Source organism: Triturus cristatus, chromosome 5_2 (assembly GCF_964204655.1).
Source record: "Triturus cristatus chromosome 5_2, aTriCri1.1, whole genome shotgun sequence".
NCBI lineage: Eukaryota > Metazoa > Chordata > Amphibia > Caudata > Salamandridae > Triturus > Triturus cristatus.
The window spans coordinates 722,942,363-722,962,888 of NC_140588.1; positions in this window are offsets into that span (position 1 = coordinate 722,942,363).

Below are 20,526 nucleotides of genomic sequence, written 5' to 3' on the forward strand. Positions count from 1 at the left end.
CAAATTTGCCTTTCGCAAAATATTGCGAAACGGCAAAAAATCTCCACGATCACACGAAATTTCGCGTGATCGCGGAGATTTTGTGCTCATTAATGTGTTACTGAATTTGACCTTCAACTCGGGCACCTGCTTTATTTGTATCTGTAAGACTTACAGATATAAATAAAGCAGGTGCCTGAGTTGAAGGTCAAATTCAGTATAAGTAAGTACTTCCTGTTGAGGTTTAATTTTTGTGACAGGAGCATCGTGCCAGAATGAATCCTGCCCTGCATATTTATTCAAGAAGATGCCACCGTTTTGTGCAATACCTCTACTCAACTCAAACCAAATTTTGAACGCGAAAGTGTAATATTACGACAGCATACAATGCACAAAGTACTATCACACATTGGCACTTTAACACAATACTAATATGTTCCCAACTGAAACAATAGTCCAAAATTAACATTCCTATGCTACACTTACTACTTCTATTCATTGTGACACCATCCACTTGCTCTCACAATTATGTACATTTTTACTCACTCATAAACGTAGTCACTCAGTCATTCCTTCTCAGCTCATTAGCACCTTTCAACATTGACAACGGAAATAGTAGGGGTCAAATTAGTACAGCTGGGATTGTAGATTAGGTGAGCCTATCATCTCATTTTATGGCTTTCTGTTCTCTTTAGGTTGTGTGCTGTTGACTCTCCCCCATCACCCTTACCTTTTCTCGGACATTAGTGCTTTTCCAGGATTTTCTCACAGTTGTCTCATAACTTCTCTCTCCATAATTTTATTGATAATGGGGCTACAATGTGACTCCTCGTCGGAATCCTCATCAGATGATGGTGCCCTGGGATAGATGGGGTAACAGCAAGAGGCTAGGGCCAACTTGTCTTCCACAGAAGTCGTACTTCAAGCAATAATAAACACCATAATAACTGTGCAATCAAAAATAGGCGAGATCGGAATGGACATGGCCTTGCCGAAGGAGGATGTGCCAAATGATGTGGGTTGGGTAATGAAAGCATAAGGATTCGTCTCAGAGCTCAAAAATGACACAAGGACACTACAAAATACTGTTCAGAGGATATCCGCACCTCCCCCTACACTGGAAGACGGACAGAAGATGTAGAGCGATGCACGTTTGGAAACATCCTGCAGAGCATAGGCATACTAAAGGGTGTGGAGGGCAAGCACTCTGAGAAATTCTTTGGAGACAGGCTCAGCATGCCAATCACAGATGAAGAGCACGCCCTGTGCGTCTCGGTCAAATGGGCTCACAGATAATTGGTGCAAAGAAGACTGCCAGCGGGGAGCCCACACCATGCCACTTTAATGTATGATTCTCCAAACCACAAAGACAGGGACGCCTTCTTGAAATCAGACAGGTTAAAGAGTAAGGGTGGACGACAGTTTGAATTTCCGCTTCCCTCGCGGATCGCAGAAGTTTTGAAATTTTCGCTTTCCGCGCGGAATGCGAAAATGTCGAATTTTCGCAATTTCCACGAGCGGAACGAAAATTGTCGCCCACCCTTAGTTTTGGAGTGACAGGGGCTGGAGATGTGCATTCACTGTGGACAGCCACGGGGGGGTTGAGGTGTGCCTGGCCCTTCCTGGAAGACTCAGAGCTAAGCTGAATACACCTTGGCTGCATTTAGAGTAGTTGGAGGAGATTACCTTGCACCTGAATAGGGCATCTCTCCCTTGCACAATGCTGTCTTCACCCCCTGTAGTCATACTGCACCAGTGAGGACAGAACTGGTTTGGACTGGGCTCAGAGACCCTTGCAAAAAGAAGAACAAAGACAAAATGGGGTATAAGTAGTGGACTGTAAACCCCAGAACGTTAGCTCATTTCTGGACTCAAGAAGAACCTTTGCCAAGGAGAAGAGCTAAAGATCTGTGAAGAGAAGTACTCCCCTTTTGCGGTGTGCTGTGTGGGGTTGGCCTGCAGTTGTTGCTTCTGCAAAAAAAGGATAAAGACTGGCACTTTGCTGTGAACGTGCTTGAAGAAGGATCTCCAAGGGCCTGTGTCTGCTGGCCTCCTGTTTGAAGACCCAAGGACACAAAGACTTCACCCCCAGCTCCCCTGAACTCTATTGCTGAGAGTTCTGACCTGCCAGGAGGTGGCTATTCCAGTTTTCGGTCTCTGGAGGCTGTTCTTGCTGTTGGGAGCTGGTAGCAACTTGAAAGAAGCAAGAAAAAGCAATGTCCGACACCGTCAGCGATGCCTCCGTGACTCCGCAACCTGCACCGAGGCCAGGGGCACCGCTCGTGAAGTTAATGATGCACCGCCCGGGCTGCACGGCAGCTTTGATGCCCTTCGATGCCTGCCAATGCCTGCAGTTATTGGCATTCCCGACTCCAGCGTTCACACCCTCTCCGTCATCGCCAGCGCCTGTATCATGTGATCACAGCGCCAATAACCACTGAGGGTGACTGCACAAACTCGCCGACTTTGCACCGTCACCGTAACCGCTGCCTCACCGCCAACGCAAACAACTTCCTCTGTTATGGATTCTGCACATCGCCTCCTCGCGCATACGATGCTTTGCCTCACTCGTACCAGCCAGGGAGCCGGCCTCAACCTCGGCACTGACACCTCATCTCCACGACGCCATGCATTGTCATGGACTTTGCTATCCAAAAGTACTGTTTGTTTGGGGGTCCGTGTGACTCCGTGCCTGACACTGTGCACCTCGCGGTCGGTGCCGTACTTTGGATTTATTGCTGTCACGGCATCATAATAGCCCCAGGTGGAGCTATTTGATTTCTACAAGCCTTATTTTCGAAATAACTGTTTTTAAGTGCTACTTTACTACATGTGTGTTGGATTTTGGTCATTTTGGTCTTGTTGCGCTTAGATGATGATACTTTATTTTTCTAAATTGGTATGATGTTCCATTTGTGGTGTTATCACTGCGTTACTGTGTGCTTTGAGTGCAAATACTTAACACATTGCCTTTGGGATAAGCCTGTCTGCTTGTGCCAAGCTACCAATGGGTTGAGCAGGGTTTACCTAAAGTGTGTATCCCCCTTACCCTGACTAGAAGAAAGGGTCTCTACTTGGACAAAGGTACCTACCTCTGCCAATTAGAGACCCCCAGTTCAAACAATCTTACTTATAGGTTTTGGATTTTTCTTGACGGTTAAATATTGTGTTAGGCACTAATAGCCCTCTAGCAGCTTGAAAATTCTGCCATGATTCTGAAGGAATGATACATAAATGTGAGATATATTCTGTCTAGCATCCTTAAGTACAAATTGACCAAAATTAACATTTTCTTCAACTCACTAATTATATCAACTTGGGGACCACATACTCTCGGTACATCTATGTCAATTATTATATTGAACAGTTGTACAAACTTTGCTTAAAACTATTGTGTCTGAGTTAGTGACTGAGTAATTTATTTTTCAATATCCTTCTTTGACTAGATTTTGATGAGGCTGTACCTAGCACTTACCTTTTCCCTCTCAAAGATATTTGTACCCATTCATGTTTTTGATCATCACATATATCTTTATTTGCACATACACTCATCAATGGAAATATCTACTTTAATAATTGAGAAAAGCCATAGACCAGCATCCTTGTTTCTTTTTAATTCATTTTAAACATAACACAAAAAGGACAGACGGGATATGATATTTAATTCCAACAACAATTAAACATGTGATGTCTATTACCATTTCCTTGAATTCCCAATTTCCAGAGCCAGACATAAAACACTGCCAGGAACTCTAACGACTCAAGCTCCTTAGTGGTGAATAAGGTACAAGTACACCTTTAATGGAATCAAATTCAACCTCACACCTACTCATATCAATCAGTCCTCCCTTGTGCCTTCTTATCAGAGTCCAGGGATAAGTCCTCTATTGGTGCCAATAAATTGTGAGCCTGGTGGTTGTCCTACATTGATATGATTGTTGTGTCCACTAGTACCACGCTGACGCGAGAGATAGGCTTACCTGAATTAGGCCAATTATTGAAGACCTTGGACCTTTTCCAATAAGATCTATGCTGAAGGGGACAGATAGATGTGTTTAAACAAAACCTATGCTAAGAGTTGTACCTTCAGCACTTACTTGTGTGTGAAGATAACAAACTCTAATTTTAGGTGAAACCATGACAATGCCCCTCAGGCTCAACCCTGCCAAGCAGTACCAAGACAGAAAGACCCGAATGGGGACGGTTAAGGTGTGAGGTTCATCAATTTCTCTTGATTTTGCTCGAGTTAGAATTCATATTTGCACGAAAAGTGCCCCCCACAATCTTTAAGACACGGAATCGAATCCCTTTGTTTGTTTCAATAGACTTACAGCCTAAAATGAGGGCGTGGTTTCCACGTTCATTGTAGCACAGCCTTTCTAACACCCAAGGGGAATGGAAAGTGTTTCGAATTTCCCTTTGCCCTCACTGTGCACTAACTGGATACGACAGATAACTTTATCGATCTGTATTCATACTGCTAAGACATAGACACGAATGTTTATTTATTTATCTAATAATTTATTGAATTTATCTCTTTCTTAATGCAGGACAAACCGCAGTCACGTGGGTCTTCTCCCAAGGGCCGTCTTTGAGACATTAAAAGCAGAACGGCATATGATCAGGCTGGAAAAGGACATTTACATAAATGCATGCTCCAAGAAAGTTGATCTTAAGACCACAGAAAGAGGTCGTATTCACAATTGAAAACCACTTTGAACACAAATGTCACCAACGTGTCAAATGATATTGTATTTATCCCCTGCACACACTAGCTCAATTTTATGAAACCTGAGATAGTCAGGAGTATTTGCAGCCCTAGTCAGTACTTTTTGATGTGGTCAAAACAGAATAGCTTAACTTTGGAAGTGAAAGGTTTGAAGTGTAGATATTTTCCATTGCAATCAAAGAGCATTCCTCCTGTCTTTTCCCTTTCACTCTCTTGTATGGCAAAGGCCTGCTCCTCTGTCATTATGACTGCATGTATATTAATATCTTGTATAAATATATAAAATGTATACACAAAAAAAGTTACTTAACTTCCCGATCTTCCTCGTACATGACAGACATTAGATATTATTGCACATATTCAACAATGGCCCTCTGAAGATAAAGAAAAATCGGGCAAATGTTGCTTACTCAGTTTGTGCTTTATTGTTACAATTCCTTGTTGGTGCTACTGAACTTTAGAAAGCGAGTTCCTTACTTTACGAATCTAAGAAATATAAAGGTCGACACTGGGAAAGTGCAATGCCATGTAGGCTGTGAATAACATATGAAGAAGCTGCATGGAAAAAACAGGCTTGGGTTCTGCAAGTGAATGGGAGGCAAAATATAGGCCTGGCTCTATAAGTGAACTGTGAGTTAAAGGCCACCATTATGATAATGTGAGTGGCACAATACATGGCGCTAAATAATTTTGCACATCTCTTTAGGTGTAGGCTCGGCGTTGATAATTATGCAGAGGTTTAAAGGGCAAATGCCCAAGAGTGCTTTGTGTGTCAGCACTTGTGTCATAGGGTTCCTTCCGAGTGACGCCCAGATCTCAGGTCCTAACAAGTACTCTCCCCAGCAGCTCCGCTTGCAGTGCCTCTCTACCTCAGTGCCAGAGCCCTCCCGCCTTCTGGGTTCGCGCCGGCAGGCCGCCGCCTCCGCGATTTTTACCCAGCGCATCCTGGTATTCTCCTGACTTGTTAGGAGACTCGTTTTTAAGTTCATACCTGTTTTTCAGGTAATCCTCAGTCTTAATTTCGGGCATAGTTCAGTTCTATTGTATCTGTCTCTCTCCGTTCAATTACAGGCAGCCTTTTCCCGCAGCTGCTGCCCCTGTGGCCCCTCCCACCTTCACAGCCCCGCTCCCGCCTCCCCACCTCCAGTCCCGCCCCTCTTCCGTACTTAATGGCGGCTGCGCACAGCGGGCGGCCTCTGGCGCGCCGAAGGCGTGACTAAGGCAAGTCCGTCTGCGCCCATCAGCGACCCGACCGCAACCAGCGCCAGGAACCCTGGTTGTCCCAGGACCCACCGCTACGACTCTACCATCCTGCACGCACTCAATCCCGGAAGACACATCGACTGCACAACATCCTCGCCAAACACCACCCATGGATAGTTCTCATGCAGACCCTGCGGCAGATCCTTCACCATCGACAACAACCCCACGACCACCGAAGGCCTGTCTGGCGCACCTACCAACGAGACCCAGACTTCCTCAACATGCGCTCCCTGCACCGACACGGCGTACAGATCTGGGACCGGATCGACACCCTCCGCCCGACGTCACTTTCCTCACGGAAACCTGGACCAATGCCACCTCCGGCCCCAACATCGCCACGGCCTTGCCTGAAGGCTAGAAGATTCAGCGAAAGGACCGCTCCCACCACCCAGGAGGTGGACTTTCCATCGCACACAATACCCCCCTCTGACTCTCCACATCCAGCACAAGCAACCCCCACTCCAACACTGAACACCTCAACTTCCAGATCCAGACCAACCCCAGGACCAGGCTACGGGGCACCCTCATCTACAGACCGCCGGGACCTCGCACCCAGTCCACAAACAACATCGCCGAGCTCGCCACGTCCCACGCAATCACCTCCACAGACTACATTCTTCTCGGGGACCTGCACTTCCACCTCGACAACCGCAACGACCCCGACTCCATCATGCTACTCGACAACCTCTCCAACCTCCGACTGATGCAGCTGGTACAACACGCCCACACACAGAGCCAGACATATCCTCGACCCAATCTTCACGGGAGGAACAAACATCCATTTCAGTCACACCACCCAGCCCCTCTGGATGGGCCACCACTGCTTACACTTCACCTTCAACACCACCACTGGACCCAAGTCCACATCACGACCGCCACAAAGGAGCTGGAGCACGGTCACAGAGGAACTCCTCATCGCCACCCTCCTCCAAGACCCCCCCCAGAGCCACGACCGACACCAGCTCCACAGTTACAGAACTTCACCACTGGATCTCCCGCTGCGCCGACAAAGTCTCACCCCTCTGCCACCCCGCCAAACAATGCCGTCTGAAGGCCGCCTGGTTCATCACTGAACTGCATGAAACCAGATGCACTTGCAGATGCTTAGAGAAAACCTGGCAAAACCTGAAAACCACAGAAGCTTGGAACAACCACAGAAGCGCATAAGAGACACCAAACAGACCTTCATTAGAGACAAATTCCAGACCAACGCTACCAACACCAAGGAACTGTTCAACGTCATTCAGCAGTTCACTAAACCTCACAGCGAAGCCACGGACATCACACCCTCCCACGAACTCTGCTACAAACTCAGCTCATACTTCCATCTGAAGATCAAGCCCCTCTATGACAACTTCAGTGAATGGACACAGGACACCCCCCCATACGCCGCCGATAAGCCAGCCATCATGAACTGGAATCCCGCCACCGTCGAACACATCACCACTACCATGAAGAAAACCCACTCACCGCACATATTCCACAGGGCAGCCACCGCCATCGCACCTGAACTTGGACTAACCATCAATGCATCCTTCTTGTCCGGCATCTTCCCAGAGGACTGGAAGCGGGCAGAGGTGAAACCACTCCTCAAGAAACCCACGGCCGACTTAACTGACCTGAAAAACTACCAGCCCATCTCTCTCCTCCCTTTCGCTGCTAAAGTCAGCGAGAGACTCGTGAACGCTCAACTGACCACCTTTATTGAAGAGCACTCCATCCTTGACGCATCCCAGTCTGGATTCCGCAGCAACCACAGCACAGAGACCGCCCTCCTCGCCTTTACTGAAGACATTCGCATGCTACTCGACCAGGGTCACACCGCGGCCCTCATCCTGCTAGACCTCTCCGCAGCCTTTGACACCGTTTCGTACTGCACACTCGCATCCAGACTTCAAGACGCAGGGATATAAGGAACCGCCCTCGACTGGATCCGATCCTTTCTCGCCAGCAGAACCTAGAGGTTCATATTCCTCCCTTCATCTCCAAACCCACCGACATTGACTCCGGAGTACCCCAGGGTTCTTTGCTCAGCCCCACGTTCTTCAAAATTTACATGGCCCCCCTCGCCGCCATCGTGAGACAGCATGGGATCAGCATTGTATCCTACGCCGATGACACCCAGCTCATCCTCTTACTCACGAAGAAACCCGAAGACACCAGGCTCTGTTTCCTGGATGAAATGAAGCAAGTATCAGCCTGGATGAAAGACATCTGGTTGACACTCAACTCAGAGAAGACCGAGGTCCTCGTCCTTGGACCCTGCACGTCCACCTGGGACAACACCTGGAGGCCCCCCGCCCTCAGGAATCTACCCATCCCTACAGACCATGCACAAAACCTCGGCATTATCCTCGACTCCTCCCTCTCCATGAATCGCCAGATCAAATCCGTGCTTCCACCAGCTTTAACTGTCTGAGCATCTTCCAAAAGGCCCTCAATTGGATCCCCCCCGACTGCAGAAAGACCATCACCCACGTGCTCATAACCGGCAGATTGGACTACGGCAAAACATTGCCAACCCCAGCTCCAACACCAACGACATCCCGCCTTCGCACGACCTGTGCGACTCACTGGCCACCTTCTTCCACCACAAGATCGCTGACATCTACAACAGCTTCAGTGCCACGACCACCCCGACAACCACCACCCCCACGACCACCACCCGCACCAACCGCCTGCTATCCTGGACCAGCGTCAACGACGAGGACACCAGCAAAATCATGAACACCATTCACTCCGGATCACCATTAGACCCATGCCCTCACCACATATTCAACAAAGCCAGCACAGCCATCGCACCCCATCTCCGGAGAGTAATCAACATCTCCTTTGAGACAGCAACCTTCCCGGAGAGCTGGAAGCACGCCGAGATCAACGCCTTACTCAAGAAACCCAAGGCGGACCCCAAGGACCTCAAGAACTTCTGACCCATCTCCCTGCTTCCATTCCCGGCGAAGGTCACGGAGAAAATCGTCAACAAACAACTGACCCGCTACCTTGAGGAGAACAACATCTTGGACCCATCCCATTCTGGCTTCCGCAGCAACCACAGCACCGAAACCGCCCTCATCACCACCACCGATGACATCAGGACCCTGCTTGACGGAGAAACAGCAGCCCTCATCCTCCTGGACCTGTCAGCCGGCTTTGACACGGTCTGCCACAACACACTACGAACACGCTTACACGACGCCGGAATCCAAGAGAAGGCCATGGACTGGACCACATCGTTCCTCTCTGGCAGAACTCAGAGCGTCCGCCTCCCCCCCTTCCGCTCCAAAGCCACCAAGATCATCTGCAGCATACCCCAGGGCTCTTGACTCAGCCCGACGCTGTTCAACATCTGCATGGCACCCCTCACCCACGTCGCCCGACAGCACAACCTCAACATCATCTCCTATGCAGACGACAGCCAGCTAATCATCTCCCTCACTAAAGACCCTCACACCGCCAAAACCAAACTCCACAAAGGAATGAAGGACGTCGCTGAATGGATGAAGGACAGCCGACTGAAGCTGAACTCAGACAAGACGGAGGTCCTCATCCTCTGCCCCACCCCCTCAGCCTGGGAAGACTCCTGGTGGCCGAAAACACTGGGAACAGCACCGACACCCACCGACCACTCATGCAACCTAGGGGTCATCCCCGACACCACCCTCTCCATGACTAAGAAGGTATACGCCATCTCCTCATCCTCCTTCAACACCCTCCGAATGCTATGCAGGATCTTCAAGTGGATCCCCACCAAAACGAGAAAAACAGTCGCCCAGGACCTCGTCACCAGCAGGCTGGACTACGGAAACGCCCTCTACGCAGGAACATCGGCCAAGCTCCTGCGACGGCTGCAACGCATCCAGAACGCCTCGGCACGCCTGATCCTCGACATCCCCCACCGCCGCCACATCACCCCCCACCTGAGAGACCTGCACTGGCTCCCCGTCAACAAGAGGGTCTCCTTCAATCTCCTCCTCCATGCGCACAAAGCTCTCCACAACACCGGCCCAGCATACCTCAACAGATGGCTCAGCTTCTACCCCCCCACCCGCCAGCTCCGCTCTACAGGCCTCGCCCTCGCCACAGTCCCTCGCATCTGAAGAACGACTGCCGGTGGCAGATCCTTCTACCACCTCGCCGCCAAGACCTGGAACACCCTCCCCACAAAACTACGGCAGACCCGAGACCTACTGGCCTTCAGAAGACTCCTCAAGACCTGGCTCTTCGATCAGTAGCAGCACCCCTCCTCCCCAGCGCCTTGAGACCCTAACGGGTATGTAGTGCACTTTATAAGTGTACTGATTGATTGATTGATTGATTCAGTGTTTGCTCCATGGTTACATGGTGTGCTTGACCAAAAAGTTTTGATGCCTTAGTCTTACTTCTGAGTTGATTTTCATTCCTCGTAATTATCGTATTAACTTTCTGTATTTTTCTCCATATTTTCATATGATAGTCTTCTTTGCGGTCTTTGTATACTGTTTTCAATACTTCGAAGTAAATGTAGTAATTGCTAATTGTCCTTCAGACTCCCAAGGTATTGTTTGTTTCATGTTCCGGTTCCAATAAATCTGAGGTCCACCTCTTTATCTAGTTTGGAACGTAGGACGTGTAATTATCATTGGCTGATGCAGCCCGTGGCAGTTTCCATATCCTGTGTGTCATATTAAGTATATCTATTAATAGCTCATGATAATGTCTCCTGCGATGCAATATCTGTCTCTTTCTGAATGCTTTCGTGCATGAAGCCATGTTTGGAGTTTTCCACCTGGCTTGTCTTTTTTCGACCCTTTTATTATAAATAGAACCCAGTCTTTGGCTGCCGAGGAGGAAGTGGACTATACTCCCCAAACAGCATCGGGGTAGCAGACACAACACAACGCACCATCGCATCCATGCCTGTAGGTGCTGTTAAAATTGGACAGCATCCTCCCACAGCGCAGGAGTCTTTGGCTGACCGACGAGGCAGGGGGCAGACTACATGCTCCAAACAGCATTTTGGTAGCAGCCGCAACCCAAAGCACCGTCACTTATGCGTATAGAGGCGCTGTTAAAATTGGACAGCAGGCTCCCGCAGTGCTGGGCTAAGACTGGGCCAAGAGCGGGCCTGTCTGCACCTGGCAGGGGCCAGCAGAGGCTGGGCTGGGCTCTCTCTCTTACATCCGGACCAGCACCAATAGCACAAGTGAGAGCGCCTATTAATGACTCAGTGATCATGAGGAAATGAACATGGCCGCCACCCATGCATCCCTCCTCAAACCATTGATAGCATGTTGGGAAGGGTGGTTCGTATCGTAACCAATGAAATTGAACTAACTGAACGCAGATTATCACTGGGCTATGAGGCACCACAGTCAGAACTTGGTTGCGCCAGTGTGCCAGTCAGAACCAGGTTTGGCCAGGGGTTGGCTGAGACAACCAACCACCTGCCAAAAGTTGCAAGCATAAACTGTTTAGTTTGCGGAGGACAATGTCTATCGGGTGACATACAAATTATACCAGTTTGTAAATGCAGATGGATGGTTTACGACCATCCTTCTATTGGAAATGAATTGCCATACCCTTTGATCAGTGAGTGCTTGCACATTCAGGCTGACAATTTTGTACAATCTAGGCCTAATCCCATACCTAATCCCCAACCGATTCCTGGTTTATGTAGTGGTGCTCCTCTTTATTCTTTGAGTAGACCTAGGTCCAGGCCTAATAAGGATGTGTTGGGCTTGCCACCTGCTGCTTGCCCTAATGTTCTTGTGCTGGGAGGAGTACCTTCTTGTTGTTCATATATATAGGTTCACCTCTTCCATTTCTATTGTAGTTCTTTGTTTCTCATTTACATTATTCTTCCACTAGCCTATCACTGTTGCTATTGCATGTTATGTCACCATAGAACCTTGATGTATTATTTAAGTGATGTCATGGAATGTTGGGGCATTCTACCTGGTGCTTGGTTTCTGAACTGAGCTTTATCTTTATTAGCTTGTCGGTTTTATTTATGGAGATTTATCTTTCATAAATATACTTTTCTTCAATCCAAACGACTTCTGTCTTAACAACTTGGCGACAAGTTCATCGGAAAACCAACAGCTGAATTTCTGGAGAGATTCTTTGGTCAGCGCCTACGAGTGAATTTCTATTTACTGTTTATTAAAGAAGTGGAGGAACTGATCAACGAATAAAAAAAAATCGCAAGTACTTTGGTGACTTTACTATTCTATTCAAACATCTTATATGCTTGCGTGTCCACTTTCCGTGAGAAAAAGCTTTACCGTTTCCGCAGTTGAAGTGCGTGCGGCAGTCTAACTATCAAATCAGCTGTGCACAAGTTAGCTTGTGGCGATCGTACTTGCTGGATCAACTTTGAGCCTCTGCCTCTCATGTAGTGACAAGGAGTTACGTATTCGTGCGTGTGGCCATTTTTGAATTGCTATATCTGACTGAAATATAACGTGCATTACTGAGGGCAAGTAAAAACAGTGACATTAGCCTTATTTACAGAAATGTTACCTTCAAAAAATCAAAAGTAATATTATATATATAGCAAATTAAGTATATTTCATAGATATACAGAGAATGTCTGCTCATTTATAATACTCAGAAGGAAACTATAAAAAAACATACATGGCAGAGAGCAGTAATATATGTGTACCGGCACATTTTCTAAGTGAGCCAGGAAAGCCTCCCATGCAATGGAGAAACTGGTTGAGAGCCTTTGAAAATTATCTAGTGGCCATAGATGGCAAAGCACAGAGTGCAGTGAGAAAGAAGGCCATCATGTTTGGGCTACTAGGAAATGCTGAACAGGAAATCTTTGATAGCCTACCAGAATACAAAAATGCACCTGAACAATTTATACCACTTGATGAATACCCAGAAGCAATAAAACGCATGGAAAAACAATTTTCAGAAGAACCTAATATAATGGTTGGTAGACATAAGTTTGCCATGCGGAAACAAACTGAAGGAGAAAACATAGAGGAATATATTGCAGCATTATGTGTTCTCACAACAAACTGCAAATATGATGACATGGTTGACATTTATATTAGAGATCAGTTTGTATTCCACTGTTTTTCAAAGAAAACACAGGAACATTTACTAGCTTGCACAAATCCATCCTTGCAAGAAGTAATAGATATTGCAAAAGGAATAGAAAGATCGCTAGTGCCAACTAAAGAACTGTCAAATGAAAATCTGAGTACAACTAATGTGTTTTCTTAGCAGGAAAAAAAGACGTATGAACAAAAGCCAGCAAATAAGAATAAAGGTGGGAGAAATATTGAAGGTAATTCATATGCATGCTACAGATGTGGATCAGACAATCACTTAGCCTGATTTTCATGGCTGTCCTGCAATTGGCAAAAAATGTGTAAAATGATAAGATAGGGCATTTTGCAAGTTCATGCAGAAATACCAAAAGTAATATGAGCAATAGAGTAAAAGTAAATGCAATAGAAGAATTCAATAAAGAAATTTGTTCAAATATAGTATTAACTATAGAAGTAACTAATGGTAAGATAAAAGGACCACTACTAAATGTGCACATTGGTGATGTTGAATTACTTGTCATGGCTGATTCAGGGTCACCCATAACTATTATATCAGACACTACATTTAATGAATCTGGGAGTGATATAGAATTTATGTAAACTGATGTTAACCTTAAGGGGAATTTGAAGGGGTAGAATGATAAACACAAAGATATATGTAGCAGAAAGGGGGCGGAATTTAGTAGGTTGGAAGGATTTAGCCAACCTAGGTGTGATATTGAAGCCAGGAGCCGATGACCCAATTGTGCTAGATGAGAACAATCTAAATTTTGTCAGGGCGTCTACAAAACCTATTACTCTTGACACTGTTTTAAATGATAACAGAGATGTATTTAAAGAAGAAATAGGATGTGTCAAAGGATTTGAGCAAACAATTAAATTGAAAGAGGGTGCTCTACCTATAGCACACAAAGTGAGAACCGTTCCACTGTCAGTTAGAAAAGATTTAAAGGCATTACTAGAGAAACTTTGCTTGGAAGGTGTAATAGTCTATTGACTCTTCTGCGTTGGTTTCAGCCATAGTGATTGCAAAAAAAAAAAATACTAAGGATATCAGGCTCTGTGCTGACTTGAGATCTCTCAATAAAATTATAATTGTAGACTGTCATCCTTTGCCCAAGGTACAAGAAATATTGGCATCTATTGCAGGATCTAAATACTTTTCAATGATCGGCATATCACCAAATTTGTCTATCCGAAAATTATAAAGACCTTACAACTTTCGTAACTCCGTTTAGAGCTTACAGAATTGTAAGATTACCTTTTGGATTAGCTTCAGCGGCTAGCATTTTCCAAAAACTTATGGACATAATATTCAATGATATGAAAGGTGTGGAGAAGTTTCAGGATGATATATTGGTACATGCCAGTTCTATTCAAAAACACAATGGGATACTTAATTAAGTCTTAAAAACACTAAAAGAGAGAGGTGTGACAGTCTTCAAAAGCAAATGTAAATTTTTGCAGGACAGCATTGAGTATTTAGGACATGTAATTACTTCTAATGGTATTAAACCAAAAAATGATTTAGTGAAAGCGATTAAGGAAGCATCTAAACCCAAAGATAAAGACACTCTTAAATCATTCATGGGTCTAAGCGAATATTATGCTCGGTGTATTTCAGGAAATGCTGACAAGGTAGAACCATTAAGACAGTTATTACGTAAGGGAGTAAAATATGTTTGGGGCAATGAACAGGATTTAGCATTTGAAGAAACTAAAAGATCCATTGTTGAAGCACCTGCACTCTGTCCAGATGACCCTAATCTTGAACATGTAATAACTGTTGATGCAAGTGCACTAGGTATTGGAGCTGTATTTTGTCAGAGGAAAGGTGAAGAAGAATTTACAATTGCATTCATTTCAAGAAGGCTAAGAAATGCAGAGAAATGTTACAGTACCATAGAACGAGAAGCACTTGCATGTGTATGGGCTGTGAAAAAATTAAAGAAATATCTATGTGGAAAGGAATTTGAAATTATAACGTACCATACGCCTTTAGTCTGTATGATGGATGGTTGTGGAAGAGGCACTGGTAAAGCATCATCTAGATTAGTGAGGCTGTTATCTAAATTGCAGGAATTTAACTTCAAAGTAAAATATATTCGAGGTGGGTTGAATTGTCGTGCAGACTGTTTTTCCCGTTTACCAATTTCTGAAAAAGAAGAAGAGAATTTGAGGATACTGAATGTGTAACTGCACACATTGATGCATCCATCATGTGTGAAGGGTAGGCCTGGGCGGCAAATTCCGTTCCGCTCGTGGAATTTGCGGAATTTGTGTAATTTCGCGTTCCGCGGAGAACGCGAAATTGCTCAAAAGTCTGCTTTCCGCGATTTCGCGAAATTTTTGCTTGTTCGCGTTCTCAAAATGCATGTTCGCGAGATATTTCTCCTCGAGCACGCAAACAGCAATTGCGAACAGGAAAAAAGCATCGCGAACAAGCAATTCCGCGTGTTCGCGGAATTTCTGCGTGTTCGCGGAGATTTTTACCGTTTCGCGGAGATTTGCGTAACGCAATTACGCAAATTCCGCCCGCCCCTAGTGAAGGGACAGTTACAGAAGAAGAATGGTTGGACAATCAAAAGAAAGACAATACATTGAAACAAGTCATAGAGTATCTTACCAGTAAATGGTCACCTATAAGAAATTTGAGTCGAGAGATGAAAAGCTACCAACAAGTTTCCGATGAATTAACCATAGAAAAAGGTTTTCTAAAAAGACATGGTTTCTTTGTACTACTGTATCAACTGCGCAAGAAATTAATTAGAATAGCACACAATGGACATCCGGGCTCAACTGCAACTAAGAAAATTTTGCGCAACTACTTCTGGTGGCCAGGGATTATTGCAGACGTTAACATACATGTTGACAAGTGTGTTCAGTGCCTACAATCTGACAAGCATTGGAAAACAAAAAAGAATGAAATGCAACTTGTTGAAATACCAAACGGACCGTGGGTTAAGGTTGCCATTGACTTTTCCGGACCTTTCAATTTACTTGAAACTAGCTGTAAATATTTAGTAGTATTAACTGACTATTACTCTAAATGGATCCACTATGAATTTATTCAAAATATCACTACTGAGATAATAATTGCATTTTTAAAGAAAATATTTTCAATGGAGGGCCAACCCAAAATTTTGGTGTCAGACTACGGTACCACAAAAATGACAGAATAAAAAAAAACACTTGTGATAAAGCAGGAGAAAACACTTTTATATAGCCCATCGTCTAATAGACAAGTAGAACGCATCAACGGGTATTTTAAAGAAGGTGTTCAGTTAGCCATTGCATTCCAGTTACCTGAAAAGGAATTTATCCGTGAAAAAGTCAATAGTTATAACATTACCACAAATGACATAACCAATCAGACGCCATTTTATTTAATGAGAGGAAGAATGTGTAACACTGCACTTACTCAAACATTTGGAGGTTGGTTTAAAAAGAACACTGATTACAAAGACATTGATGACAATGAAACAAAAGTGCAACAAAAAATAGTTGAAAAACAAAAAATGACAAAATGCTATAGTGACATGAGCAAGAAAGCTAAAAACAAAGTGTTTCAGATAGGAGATTGGGTCATAATTAAAAAACCATTCAAAGTACAGAAAGGAGAGTCTACATTCACCTCACCATTTCTCATGAAAGAAGTCTCCAGAGGTGCAGTTTATCTAGGAGAGAAAGGATGGTGGAACAAAAGTGATATTGTGAAATTAAAACCAGGACAGGAGAAAATTCATTTAAAAAAAGATGTCCAAGCTGATTACATATTGGAAGATAGTATGTTGGGTAGTGAAGAGGCTAATTCAACTGATTGTAGTTTCAATACCAGTAATGTAAGTTTTGATGGTCTTGCCAACGGTAACACGTCTGTTGTACATGAAAATACTAACAGCTCTTTTGATGTTTCGATTGAGGATGTAGATACTCATACTACTGAACAGGAGTATACTAAGATTAACTGTAATCCTAATGTTGAAAACTGTCATCATATAAACAACGAACAGAGGGAAATGTAAAACAACATGTAAATCAGAATTTATTTGATAGACCTGTTAGAATATCAAAGCATTTTGAGAATTATGTATTGTATTAGTTCTTTTGTTTTCTTTCTGAGAAAATGGAGATGTTGTACATATTTATAGGCTCACCTCTTTCATTTCCATTGTAGTTCCTTGTTTCTCATTTCCATTATTCTTCCACTAGCCTATCACTGTTGCTATTGCATGTTATGTCACCATAGAACCTTGATGTATTATTTAAGTGATGTCATGGAATGTTGGGGCATTTTACTTGGTGCTTGGTTTCTAAACTGACCTTTACCTTCATTAGCTTGTGGGTTTTATTTATGGACATTTATCTTTAATAAATGTACTTTTTTTCAATCCAAACGACTTCTGTCTTAACACTCCTCTTAAACCAATACAGAATGAAACATGGGAACAATTATGTAATAAATGTGGTGATTGGCTATGTAAGAACAAGCTGTTTAATGCCCTGAACATGGATGAGATACTTATGGTACAGAGGGTGGGTTGGGTCGGTGGCTCAACAAAGAACATGTTGTGTTGTAAGGGCCCTTCTGAAACAACAAGTAGCCATTACAACTAGATACTAAAATTTGATCTCTATCCCCAGTTTACTTTTATAAACCATCTCTTAGAAGCTTGCCTCATAGACCCCTCCCCCTAATTGAATATAATAGCTTTGCCGCAGTAACTGATCTTGACGCCCTGGACTGACTAACACCATACTTATTGGGCGAGGTTGATCCTCCACCGGCGTATCCATCCCTTGCACGAATGACGCATGTACAAACAGTTGAATTGAGCCCCCGACCTATGACAATCAGCTCCTGAAAGTACTTAGCTGGAATGTGGCAGGCCTACACCCAAAGATAGCCTTAGCAGACTGGTTAGAGTTAGTTAGGCAATACGATATTTTAATGTTTCAAGAAAGTTGGGCTACTAAAGATATCCATGTCCTAGGGTTTGAGTGTTATAACTCTCTGGCCATATCAGCAAAATGTGGCCGGCCATCTGGCGGTCTAGCCCTTTTGGTGAATATCGCAGCAGGGGGCTGTGTCAGGGCCTTACAAACCTATAATGATAAATATCAGGCCATAAAATAGAAAAGGGGCATAACCTTGTATCTGATTATTTTTACAATAATGATTTCTATAGCACTCCTAACACCAATATTACCAATCTTTTTAATTATATCAGTGCTTTAAGGAGATCAAAGTGTTTAGATAACGCAATAGACATTTGCTTGGGGGGCGACTTTAATCCCAAACTGTCCGACTTACATCCCTCCCCTTGTCATTTTTGCAGAGCCCAAACCTGTAATAGGGGCATCGAGCTGATGGAACATTTGACTTTTCACAACTTGAGCAATGGCACGGGTGTTGCCACTTTTAGCAATAAAGACATGGCAGAACCTACGTTTAGAGGCAGGGGTTGTGCCACCACAGTGGATTATATCTTTATTAGCCATACTTTAGACGATTTTTTACTGCACGCAAAAGTTGTTGCTACTACCTATGGTGATCATAATCCAATCGAAGCAGTACTTAAATTCTCTTCAAGGCCTGAGTATAGAATTGAATATGGCACAAATAACATGGAGCTTTCAACGAATAACTTACGATTGGTTTGGCGATCACAATTTCTTAGAATCAGCCCTTGGAAAACTGGGGGAAGAGGGTTGTTCTGGAGAAATATTGGGGTGTCCATATGGATAAAGACCCTTTCTCTGCCTATAGCAAAGGATATATGCAGGGCCGTCTCTAGGGCGGTGCTATCCATGCCACCACACCGGGGGTTGACTTTGGGTGGGGGCATCATTTCTGCAAGGATATTATCATTTTAAAAGCACCTGCTGCTGCGTTCCTGGCCTCCAGCAATTATCTCTAAAATTTGTTACACAGGTACATACAATTATGACACATGCAATAAACTAAGTTCTCATAAGTACTTTTTTGTAGTTATCACTCCATTTATCTAACATAGGACATCCCACAAAACACAAAAATATGTTAAAACTGACTCTCATCATTCATTACCAGTATAGTGCTCTCATTCAAACTCATTCTTACCATACCACACAACTCAAACAGACAATATAAAAAGCTTTCAACCCTGTGGAGGGTCCCAAAATAGTTGCAGAGGGGCCAATGAAGATGTTTCCCAAATCGCCCAGTTCAATGGGTTATGATCCCAGGGACCACTTCTCAAAAAAGCGCATTTGTTTTTTGAGAATTGGTCCCTGGGAGCATAACCCACTTATGAAAATTTAGTTTATTACATGTGTCATAATTGTATGTACCTGTAACAAATTTTAGAGATATATGTCTATACATATAAAAAATATATAAAAATAACTTGCATAATAAAATGTTTTGTAACTTAGAAAAAGTCTGTGGTTCAATTTCAATGTAAGGAGATATGTCTAGACAGTTGAATTCTATGTGGGTGTTGTGATAACATAGAACCTTAATGGTCGTTTGCGAAATTGTATAGGTCGGCATAGAGGTTTCTACCTTTCTTGAGCTAAAGGTTTTAAGTCAAAGTTTAGCCCAGGGGTGGATCTATTACATGGGTTTCATTTTGTGCTGTCTAAGGTATCTAGCTCCCCATATTTGTTGTTTAGCCTGTCTCATGTTTGGATCCCATTGTGTTTGGTTTAATTATTGATGTAGTCCCTAGTGTCTAGGACACTAATGGAACCCTGCAAGTTAACCTTGGATGTTAAATTAGTCTTACAAAAGTTTCCTTTGTTTCAATATTTTTAGTTTTTCAATTTCTTTTGTACTACAGCAAACTATATTACCCTCATTTTTACCCACCTTATTATGACCTAAGTCAAACTCATGGCTGGCATCCACATTCTCAATATTAATCCTTAGTTCATTCTCCATTGTCCTCACCATCCCAAGCAACTCTGAATCCTGAGTATTAGCTGTGTTAACTGGAGTCGTCTATTGCCCGTTTACTACATTCTTTGTGTTTCGAACTTTTTCTGGATGTAGAAATTGCTCTTTCAAAGTTGTTACTAAGGTCAAATACTCTGAGATCCAGCTATCTCCTACAGGTGTGAGTGCCCTAGGGGAAGAGATGGGGAAATTCTGGATCATACCCTGTCAAGATCAGCAAGAATAATTTTCAGCCTCCCAAATTATGCCTCTCCCGCACAAATTAGGCTGGAGTTCGGTCTACAGTCCCCAAAAATATCTCGAAATGGTGCCTACGTGAAATGCTGGCATAGGATCAGAAGGTCCGAACAAAGTTCTCTAAATTTCCATTTATGGAAAGAAATAAATACAGGCAAGGTCTGCATAGCAAGGGACTATCTGACAGCATCTATAAACTGCCTAGGTCTGAAGGAGCTTTGGGCAACTTCGGGAACGCAAAACAGCTTTAAGCTGTTAATAAATAAGACAGTGAAAAGGCTATCAATAGTAGAGGACAAAGAAATGCTCAGGGAAAGGGCCCATGGATGGTGCGT